Below are 12,387 nucleotides of genomic sequence, written 5' to 3' on the forward strand. Positions count from 1 at the left end.
TATATATATATATATATATATATATATATATATATATGTGCATATACATTCATACATACATATATATACATACATACATGCTGGGTGTGTATACGCGTATGTGTGTATTTATGTGTATGTGTATGTGAGTGCGTGTGCGCGTATGTAAATAGATACAGCAGCGTGTATAAATGCAGGAACATGTATATAGTTATTACGAGCAAAGAAATTGTGTAATTTTGCTGTGTATATAGCGTGTACACATTATATAATTTCGTAAACCAGTGAGGACAAGCAAGCGCATATGAACACATAAACCTTTTAGAGATATCTGCAAATATACATTTTCATAGTTAAGCAAATGCACACACACACAGACACACACACACACACACACACACACACACACACACACACACACACACACACACACACACACACGTATTATTATTTCTGTCTGTCCAAGAAACTTCATGTAATGTTTGCATACGTATCTGTACGTATCTATATATGTATGTAAGCATGTATATGTATGTATGTATATATGTATGTATGTATACATGTATGTGTGTGTATGTATGTATGTATGTAGGTATGAATGTATGTATGTGTGCATGTATGTATGTGCATGTATACGTATGTATTGATTGAAGGGTGGATGAATGGATGGACGGACAGACGGATGAACAGATGGATGAATGGATGAATGGATCGATGTGTGCTCGTATGTTTTTATGCAAGTAATCTATGTATGCATACATTTGGTAGACGCATGTACGTGCATCTACGTTCGTGCGATTGCATGCTGTTACGTATATGAACCATTATTAATCATAACATTCGCATTAATAATGATTTCTTTCTTCTTTTTTTTGCCACAATAACCACAAACGAAGGGACATTACAACGATAAATTACATTAAAAAAATGATGACTTGGTTTATCTAAATCGAATATAAGAAAAAAGAAATTGTATGAGAAAGTAACATCAACCAAACAGAAATAGTGTAAACATAACGCGGAAATGAAGAAGAAACGAGTGTATTATGACAGAGGAACAGTTAAATAGATCCCGCATTATGCGTACTACTAAGGGAAAATGCTCTACTACTTAGGGAAAATGCTCCTAGCTATGTCGTTCGGCTTACAGGGGTATTCTGAAAGTGACGTGTATGGCCATACTCGGGTCATACATGTCACAGTCTCTCAACTGTCAGTAAACATACAGGAGAGAAGCATTCCCCTAATTACCATTACGTGGAACTTGAAGAAACCGACGGGTGAAGTTGGCCGAAGAGAAAAGTGTATGCTCTCGAGCCATTCAGTAATTTCCACTTTATATAACAAGTATTTCTGACATGCCTTTAATTCCGGAGAATTTCACTGGTTCTTTATTTTATCGAATCCGGAAAGAAAGCGATGTTGACTTCGGAGGGATTCGAACTCCTGAAGTGAAGAAGACGAAGCAAATACTGCAAGTTATTTTGTCCGACGCTCTAGCGATTCTGCTGAACCCACAGACTACCGTTATTCAACTCACAAATACCGAGACAACGAAGAAGCCTATACGCTGTCGTTCGACATGCTAGAAATAGCAGCCAAATTTTCTTCAAATCACACCCTGTTGACTTCAAGCAAAAACATACATCTTGAGTTCCTTACGTATGCTACAAAGACGGGACAGTCACGGTTTGAATGTTAGTCAACTCCATCTGTGTCGATAACGAGCTAAATAATAATTACAACAATAGCAACGACTTCGTAATATCAACAACAGACTTGTTTTCGTTCTTTAGGCGTACATAATTCGTAAGATAAATACCAGTTAAATACTGGATTCAGTATAAGCGACTACACCCTCCTTCTGCCACCTTGTCTTTCTACGAAATTATGAATAAAAAACGTGGGTGGGGCTACAAGTAATAATAAGAAGAACAACAACAACAAACTATAATAATAATAACAATAATAATCCTTTCTATTCTAGGCACACGACCTGAAATTTGGTGGGGGCAAGGGCCAGTCGATTACATTGATCCTAGTGCACAACTGGTACTTAATTTATCGACCTCGAAAGGATGAAAGGCAAAGTCGATCTCGACAAGATTTGAACTCAGAACTTAGAGAGAGAGAGAGAGAGAGAGATAGACAGACAGACAAAGGCGTTCTACACGTTAAATAACACAAGGCATTTTTGTCCGACGCTCTGCATTGTGACCTGACCTCATGACTTTTTAACGTTGTTGTTGCTGTTGCTGTGCTGTTGTTGTAGTCGTCGTCGTCGTGGTTGCTTTTAGCCCTAGGTCAAACCATGATCGAGCAAACTTATGAACAAACCTACCTATTCCAGCCACGATCAACCCCCGCCTTATTGGATGACACCATTATCGACCGTATAGGATGATGACTGCATTATCTAATGTGACCTGTCCGTTATATAAGACGGCAAGGTGTGAACTTGAAGGTGGTTCTGGCTGCTATTATTTATTACCAAGCAAATCAAGCCACCCCGTAGAAGCAGCCCCGCTTCTAGTTTAGTGTATGTGTAGTACACTCACATCATGCTTGTCTGCAGCGTTTTGTGTAAAATGTATTTCCTGCCTGGGGCCGGGCAGTGCTCCTGTAGTTACGAAAGCGATTATTATTATTATTATTATTATTGTTGTTTTCATAAAATAAACCGTTATCGTTGTTGTTGTTGTTGTTTTGCATTCTTTTCGCAGGATGTAAATAAAGCCACTACAGTTTTTTTTTTTGTTTTTGTTTTTTAGCCACAGGTCAAATCTAAACCTTCAGACCCATTAGGAAAGCTTTCTAGCTTTGACCGTCTCTCGCTTATATTTTTTTTCAAGGCATAGTGTACCTCAGACTATATTATATAACATGTGCTCACCATTTCTTTTTTTAAGATGGTAGAACATTATTCTATTTATTTATTTATCTATTTATTATTATCATTTTTTTTTGGTAGGGGTTGGCGATAGTGGAGGGGATATTTGGGTGCTATTTGTAACAAACTGTTTTACTATACAGACGCTTCTTGTTATATATACGTATATATGCCTCTGTTTGTCTGTCTGTCTATGCATGCATGCATGTATGTATATATATATATGTATGTATGTATGAATGTATGTATGTTTGTAGGTAGGTAGGTAAGTGGGAAGGTAGGTGGATATGTATCTTGGTAGGTATTTAGGTATTTCGTGTCCTTCTACTGGTGTCAAATTTTAGGCCGTTGTGGTCAATAAAAGACATAATCATTATTATTTTTATTTGTCCGAATCGGTAGAGCATCGAACAAAATACGCTGTGGTAGTTAACGCTCATTACGTTCAGAGTTCAAATACCAGTGAGATTAAACAATGCCTTCTACCCTTCTGCGGAAGCGTGGGGGGGGGGCAGAGTCGGTAAAGTAAAGAAATAAAGTACAAGAGCTGAGGCGCTATAACCTCACTGACCCCCACCACCCGTACACACACATAAACAAAAATGAAAATGAGGTGGCCTTGTACTTCTGTTAAAAACGATGATTATTATTATTATTATTATTATTATTATTATTATTATTATTATTATTATTATTGTTGTTGTTGTTGTTGTTGTTGTTATTACTGTCGTTATTACTAATAAATAGTATTCATTAGTATTTAAATACTGCTATAGAACAACATCCTTATCACAGTATCGTCTGCTTCTAATGAATAAATGCAAAATAAAGAAAAGCGAAAAAAATTAGAAGGAAGCCGAAGGGAGAACAAAAAAAAAAAGCGAGAGAGAGAGAAGGGGGAGAGAAAGAAAGAGCAAATAATAATAATACTAATAATTATTATAATAATAATAATAAACAACTTGTTAGTGACTTACTGGATGTGATGATATCTCGGATGTAGTAATATTTACATTAATTTAGCTGTTATTGTTAGATTCGAACCAGCAAGGAACAGCTTAACAGATAGATATCCTGTGGAGATCCAATGTTTGAAGAAGGAAGAGGTGCAAGAATATACAACAACAATATATATGTATGTAGGTATATGTATATATATATGTATATATATATATGTGTATAAATATATATATATATATATATATATATATCTGTGTGTGTATATATTTATATATATATATATATACACACACGGTAGATAAAATTATGTCCAACACAGTTTTTACCAACCGTTCGCTCGCCTCATTATAAGACTAACAAATTCGATTTGTTCAAACGAACAACGAAAAGAAACACCACAACTTGACGCTTACTCTCATTTACACACACGCACTAAACAGTAGCGGACACACTTACCCATACACACGCACGCATACACCACACATATACGCATACAACGGCAACACCATCTCGAGTGTATACAACTCAACAGACACACGAACACAGAACAGACACTCACACGCGCGCGCGCACACACACACACACACACACATACGCGTATACATAACGGACCGCGGTACAACTGATACACGCACACATATACACACGTACACATGTACACTCTCTAGACACGTGTATGTACATACAACGGACACACGCACGCACACATATACGCGCGCGCGCGCACAAACACAAGTATACGAATACGCACACATACACACAAAGGACACTCGTTGGTACAATAGATGCATATATATATACACACACACACGTACACAGTACATAAACACATACACACACACAAACACGCGTGCGCAGGCGCATACACACTACGGACACTGGTACACACGATAGATATACACGCACAGATACACACTATAAACGCATATGTATTATGTATATATACACACAACGGACATAAGAACACACACACGTGCACATACACAACGGACTCACACACACACACACACACACAGAGTAACCGCTACATAGATATACGTATCAATGTACAAACGGATGCACTCAAAATTTTACATACGTAAACACACACATACACATACACATGTACACAGCACACACACACACACACATACACGCACACCAGCACAAACACAAACACACAGACACACTATACTTGCGCAGGCGCTCACATGCACGCTCTCACAAACGCCTAGGCAACAGCACCACACTCACATATAAAAATATAGTCTACACACACACACACTCACACACACACACACACACACACACACATACACACACGCACTCACACGCGCACATTTATTTCTATTCATATAACATGTACTCACTCCCCTTCCTCCTACCATTCATAGTTTCTCCTCCTCACGTCTCTTCCTTCACCAATTTCTCCTTTACTCTCTCTCTCTTTACTCTCTCTATCTTTACTCTCTCTCTCTCTTTACTCTCTCTCTCTTTACTCTCTCTCTCTTTGCTCTCTCTCTCTTTACTCTCTCTCTCTTTACTCTCTCTCTCTTCACTCTCTCCCTATCTATCTATCTATCTGACTATCTATTCCTCACATATTCTTTCCCCTCTATAACCTCTTTCTCTCTGATCTATTCTCTTATTATTTTCTCGTATTCTTTTAATATTCTTTTATTCTGACCCTCTGTCCCAATATATATATATATCTTTCACTGTCTATCTCTATTTTCTTACAAAGTATTTCTCATCCATTTTTATCGCGTTTTCCTTCTTTCTTTCCTCCTTCTCTCGCTATCATTCTTATTGTCTTCTTTTTATTTCTTACGAGACTGTTTTGTTTTCGTGTTTGCGATTTCTCTGTCCCTATTATTTTACGAATTTAATTTTTTCTCCCCACACCTCCGATCATGATTTTACTTAATCTTTCCGCCTCTTCCTCCTCCTCCTCCTCCTCCTCCTCCTCCTTCTTCATCTTCTTCATATTCTTCATCTTCTCGCTGTCTTCTTTCTCTCTATTTGTCTATCTCTAAGTTCTTATTTTCTGTTTCACAGAATGTATATATTGTTTATATATATATATATATATATATATATATATATATATGTATGTATGTATGTATGTATGTATATATATGTGTACTTATACTTATATAAGATATATATACGTGTGTGTATGTATCTATGGATGCATGCATGTATCACTTTCTTTGTCTTCATTCCTTCAATTTACCTATCTCTTTTGCATTATCTCCCAATCACTTTCATCTTCTTTCTCTCTTCCTAGCTTTTTCTTTTTTCTTTTCTTTTCTTTAATCGCTTTACTCTAAATCTTTCTTTCTTCCTTTCTTTCAACCTTCGCACTTTCTCTTTCGCATTTACCTCTCTCTCACATTTTCTCTCTTTCTCTGTCAGTCTCTCTATCTCTCTCTGTTGCACTCTGTATCTCTTTTCTCTTTCACTCTCACACTACTATTAACTTTCACTCGTTACAAAGTTCCCATTCCGTCTTCTTCTCTCTTTATATTTCTTACTTTAGCCACTGTTTTATAAATACTATTATTACTATTATTCTCTTCCACCATAGATTTTTTTAAAGGTTCTTTTTTCGTTGTTTTGTTTCAATGAATTCCACCTCCTCTTATCGCCCACTTCACAAATAAGAACCAACGTAGACGCCTCTACATTTTAGCTTGACCTTACTAGAAATAACAACATATCTCCCTCACATTTCATTCAGTTGTGTCAAAACAAAAACCAAAAAAAGTAAACAAAGTCACATCAGAATATAATTATCTTTGGTTACCTTTCACACAGGAAGCAAACATGATTGTCTAGTCACGGCTTATATACCTTTAATCATATAACTGTTCGATCAGTCCTAGCCTGGGTTAAAAAAACTCGACAACAAAAATGAAACCAAAAAGTAAAACATAACACACACACACACACACAAAATAAAAATAAAAACAGAGTTGGCTGTTGCTGTGGTGGTTACTGTTGCTCGGTTCAACACATTTTGTTTGCCACATGTCACTGCAGAAAAGAAAAAAAAAAGCGCATACACTGCATGGCACCTTAATCAAGTGTCTTCTACTATAGCCTCGGGCCGACTAAAACCTTGTGAGTGGATTTGGTAGACGGAAACTGAAAGACCGTCGTGCATATACATACATATATATATTACACGTGTATAAGGGATTACCACTAGGTGGACATCCAATATGCTAGAAAGAGGTCATCAACGTTGGTGACCACTTTCTAGCATATTGGATGTCCACCTAGTGGTCATCCCTTATACACGTGTAATACAATTTTTTCTGAATTTTCAGATTTTTTCTTATGCTAGGCCACTTGGCTTTAAATTGAATTAATAGTCAATTTATCACCCTATCTATCTTTCTATCTATCTATCTATCTATCTATCTATCTATCTATCTATCTATCTATCTATCTATTTGTCTATATACATATAGGGTCATCCCATAAATAATGCGGTTTTTCTTTATACTTCCTTTTTTTTTAAATTAAAATAAACAACGTTCTTTTTTAATCTAAAATATACCCTCCTTCATTTTCTACAATTCTCTTCCATCTTTCTGGTAGACTTGCAAGGCCTCTCTTCCAAAGTTCACTTGTCCGTGACGAAAAATACTCCTCCAGTACTGTTCTGACCTCGTCTACAGGATTCATATTTTTTCCGTCCAAATGAATTTGAAGACTGTGGCTATGGAATAAATGATAATCAGATGGAGCAATGTCCGCTGAATATGGTGGGTGGGGCATCGTTTCCCATTCAAACTGCTGCAGCTTTTGGAATGTCGTCTTCGCTGTATGTTGTCGAGCGTAATCCTGATGGAAGAACACATTTTGTCTTGAAACCAAAGATGTTCGTTTTTCTTCTAGCGCTGACTTGAATGTCTGTCTGAATGATCAAATCTAAGCTTCTCTGCTAGTTCCTCAACAGTTACGATGGAATTTTGTTCCACCAAGGTTTGCAGGGCGTCCTTGTCGAGCTCTACAGATTTTCCAGGACGAGGCTTGTCTTCTTGGCTGTAGTTTCCGGCTCGGAATTTCTGGAACCACCGTTGACACTGACTTACGCTTATTGTGCGACCCCCATATCTATCTATCTATCTATCTATCTATCTATCTATCTATCTATCTATCTATCTATCTATCTATCTATCTAGGGCGGGTGAAATTCCCGAGATCCATGGACGAGTTCTCTCCAGTGGTCTTTGTCAATCATAATCACTACCATGTCCTGTGTTTCCCAGAGACCAGTGTCTGTTCTTAAGGCATCAGCGTATGTCATCCTCGGTCTCCCTCTTCTAGTGTGTCTGTGTAGGAGTTCCCACAGGAGCACTGAGTGCAATACAAACTCTGAATGACGGTGAGTATGTCCAGCTAACCTCAGTCTCCTCTTTGTTATTTTCGAGTCATCTGTTGAGAGGCTGTCGTACAGCTTTGAGGTCTTCATACTCAGTGTATACTGTTTAATGTCCAGGGCCATCTTCAGCATTCTCATGTAGTACCCATCCACCATCTGAGTGAGTTTTTTGGTCAGTGTCCAAGTCTCAGACCCGTACAACAGCACAGACTTCACTGCTGCGACGAAAAGACGGATTTTCAGGTCTTTACGAAGATCCGACTTCCATACAGATCTTAAACCGTGGCATACCGCCCAGGCTTTGCTCTTCTTTTCAATTATATCAATCTCTGTGTTCCAAGTCTTTGCTCCTAGATATAGGAAATCTTCAACCAAATCTAGTGGCTTCCCGTCTACATTCATAATCTTCTCTGGCTTCTTAAATTTCTCTACCAGATACTTCGTCTTAATTTCATTCATTTTCATGCCCATATACTGCATTAGTATACCTCGCACTTTCCGTTGCGTTGTTGCCTTTATTAAACTCATAAAGCAAAATATGCCGAATATGCTCCTTTGTCATTTCCATTATAACTTTGAAAAAATAACAGTTAAAATTGAACTGCACTCTTCAGAACTTGCACTAAGAATAAGGATAAGGTAAATTTACTACCTGCTTGATGCAGGTAGTTTATCCCGTTACCCTTCGACTTTTAGTTCATGCAATTAAAAAAACCGCATTATTTATGGGATGACCCAATATATATATGTGTGTGTGTATGTGTCATTGTGTCATTTTGTCAGTGTCGCCTCCTGCCATCGCTTGACAACCAGTGTTGGTGTGCTTACATCCCAATAACATAGTAGGTCGGCAAAAGACACCGATAGAATAAATATCGGGGGGCAATTCATTCGACTAAAACTAACTTGTTCAAGGTGGTGTCCCAGCATGGCCGCAGTCTAACGACTGAAACAAGTGAGTAGAAAGTTACGAATCAATACAGGATGCCTCCACCCTTATTTTAATGAGACGTATTGGTTGGTGTCGGGCTAACTATACCCATGCACCAAAATGTAACATAAGAATTTCTCTCATGGTAACAACCGCAGTATAGTTTCTTCTGAAAGAACATCCATGTTTAAGTCCGTGTAAAAATTACCTCTCAGTATTAATATTGCTTCTGTCGATAATATATATATTTTCAACAAGCCCACTGGTTAATCGCAACAACAGTGCCTGTTCTGGCATTGTAATTCAACATATCGCTGCTATATCTAACTGTCGAGCACCCATCATTGACAAAGGCAAGGAAGGTCGAAATCGCATGATCTAGTGGTGTCGATGCTGGAAGTAGTGGTGGGTGGATTTTGGTGCATTTTGCAGCAAAGGCCAATATGAGAGTTTCTCTCATGGTAACTGCTAAAGTATAGTTTGTTCTAATAGAACATCCACGTTTAAGTAGGAATAAACACCGATGAGTAAATAAGAGAATAGGATGGTTAAAAGCTGGAAGAACTTTGGTGGCAGAACTCCCCTTGGCTAAACAACATCAAGGACAACAGTAGCCACTTGGGGTTTTTCGTGCATGTTAATTGATATATTTCCAACATTTTGTATGACTTCAGCTTTTACTGTCTTTTCTATCTATCTATCTATCTATCTATCTATCTATCTATCTATCTATCTATCTATCTATCTATCTATCTGTCTCTCTTTCTCTTTCTTTCTTACTGTTAGCATCTCGATGACCTGGTCGTGGGTTCATTTTCTGGTCCGGGTGGTGCATTGTGCTTTTGAGCAAGTTATTTCATTTCATCCTACTCTAGTCTACTCTATCGAAAATGAGGAAATGAGTGCTCCCTCCTCACCCTTGTGCTAATACAGCCTTCTCTCTTTCCCAATGTCACATCCTAGACGTACCATTGTGTCAAGAATGGGGGACCAAGAAGGTGTGTGTGTCTACTAGCGACTACATAAACACCTGAAATGATTAGCAAAAGCAAGGTACATGCTACCAGATCGTAGTCCCTAATGAGTGACGGTCATAAATGGATAATCCCACCAAAAAGACAGCCATTGGTATTTTCTGTGATATTTTTAATTATCAAGTATAACCTAGCAGAGTCATTAGAAGGCTGCTTAACGTATGTGATTGCATTTGTTACAGGTCTGCTCCTCACTAGTGGTCCTTTAATAATTTATTTGTTTGTTTTTTGAGGTTTTTGTTTAAAGTACCAGACCAGGGCAGTTTTTCGACAGAATTCGACAGAATTTCTGGAGCTTCAGACAGGCTTCCTTGCAGTATCTCAAAAACTCATAGCGTTTTGAGAGCAAATTCTACTTTTTATCACCAGCCTCCTCGTAGCGTGAATCCAATTTGTTATGTCTCAACGCTACTGCTATCTAGCACCTTCGGATGGTCTCTACTCAACCGCTACACAACTGCTACTCGACCGCTACTCAACACACCTACCACGGCCAGACTACCTCTATTTATATGTCTTGGGAGATCCTACTTCTTCGCCTGGTGACGTCGACACAACACGATCCCTTCTGGATTCAGCTAACAACGTGATAGGCCACCAAATCAGACGGACGGATTGATAAAATATATTGGTCGCATTGATATATAGGACCCGAGATACTTAGAGGAATGAACACTAGGACAGAAGAAAAAAAAAAGATTTATCTTCATGTATTCACATTGCTGTGGCCATTCTTATGTTCACCAATATACTTAATCATATTTCAACACATATGCTAACTCACGACTCAAATATTACCTACGGTTCAGTTACCAGTTTGCAAACATCCCATCGTTTATCTAAACGCTTAATTACACCAGTTGCCTCCATTGTTTACTTATTAGCAAGCCATCTCTTTCGCCTCTGTTCTACAGTCATACACGCACAACGCCAAACATAATCAATCATCCGACCAGTTATACACACATTTATTATTCTCGCCTTGTCAAGGATCCTGAATTCTTAATCTCAGTACCTCTCAATCCCACCCAATTATCAACACCATCTACCACAAGCAATGCTCGCTATATTCCTTACATAAATTCCTCTTTCATAAAAATATACCTGGATTCTTGCAAATTATTCCACGATCTGACGAATCGGTAAAGAAAACCTTTAGTCATTGGTATATAATTTGATCTTTGCTATTCAGAGATAAATATTACTCTATATTCCGTATTAGTTTCGCTTTTTCTTAATATACGCGCACACTATTCAAACCTTTCTGCACACACACACACACACACACACACACACACACACACACACACACACACACACACACACACACACACACACACACACATACACACACACAAATACACTCAGGCATATACGTACACATAGCTCCACAAACGTCCGATACATGCATACATGTATGTGTTTGGGTTTAGAAGAGAGGGAGAGAGAGGGGCCCAATGCATGCAGTAGAATTTACGCACTCATTAGCGTAGGACCTGTAAAGGCGTTGCGAGCGATATCCGTATAGTAAGCTGGGAGGTCTGTTAACGACATATTGTTTACTCTTTTGAAATATTCAGTTTTTACCATCTTGACCTGCAGTATACCACATTAGCTGTCCAAGGTTATTGTAATTCCTACCTGTTTGTGAAGGTCCTATTGCCAAACCGTTCCCGTTGGTGATTTAAGTTCACGAAATATCATTTCAACGTCTGTCTGTGAAATATTTGATGGGATTCAATTGCTTTTCAATGTCGTTGATACTCTGTCTATTTAGCTTCAGATCGTCTACGAAGAAAAGATGGAGAAATTTCTCTAACCGCTATCATTTGCAAACTGTCACAATAATATCGTGCAGGCGAAGAGTTGTTACGACACATTCTCCCCTTACCGAAACTGTTTGGTTTACATGTGGGCCAAATTTTATTTGTTTGTTATCACCACTGAGAATCAAAGTGTTGTCCCAAATCTTGGTTGAATAAGAACTATCACTGGTTATGGAACTTTGGCTGATTGTAATGCTTTGATAACCCACTGATGTGATATAATACGAAAGACGTCCCTGTAGTTCACCCTTGCAATATTCCCATAGCTACAGGTTTTAATATTTTGCCAGCACATTTTGTTGATTAGTAGCAGCTCTATACAGCCTCAAGCTTTTTACTATCGCACAATTCTATTACACAAGTCTTATATATATATATATATATATATATAT

The 12,387-nt window shown here is 38.0% G+C and overlaps 2 protein-coding genes across 10 annotated transcripts in view; one reads left to right on the top strand and one right to left on the bottom strand.

Annotated features, from left to right (window-relative positions):
• The window catches only part of LOC106875983 (uncharacterized), a 268,731-nt gene extending 264,272 nt beyond the window's left edge, over positions 1 to 4,459 (bottom strand). For 3 of the 9 annotated variants that reach the window (XM_052970775.1, XM_052970773.1, XM_052970772.1), the window contains exon 1: positions 3,847 to 4,447. The gene's annotated coding sequence lies outside the window, so the exon portion shown is untranslated. Of the gene's footprint in view, positions 1 to 3,846 lie in introns of all 9 variants that reach the window. The other 6 variants (XR_008264922.1, XR_008264920.1, XR_008264921.1 and 3 more) reach the window with 6 other exon arrangements.
• The window catches only part of LOC128248735 (uncharacterized), a 68,408-nt gene that overhangs the window by 10,389 nt on the left and 45,632 nt on the right, over positions 1 to 12,387 (top strand). The window lies entirely within an intron of this gene.

This window comes from Octopus bimaculoides, chromosome 9 (assembly GCF_001194135.2).
Source record: "Octopus bimaculoides isolate UCB-OBI-ISO-001 chromosome 9, ASM119413v2, whole genome shotgun sequence".
In the NCBI taxonomy this organism is placed as follows: domain Eukaryota; kingdom Metazoa; phylum Mollusca; class Cephalopoda; order Octopoda; family Octopodidae; genus Octopus; species Octopus bimaculoides.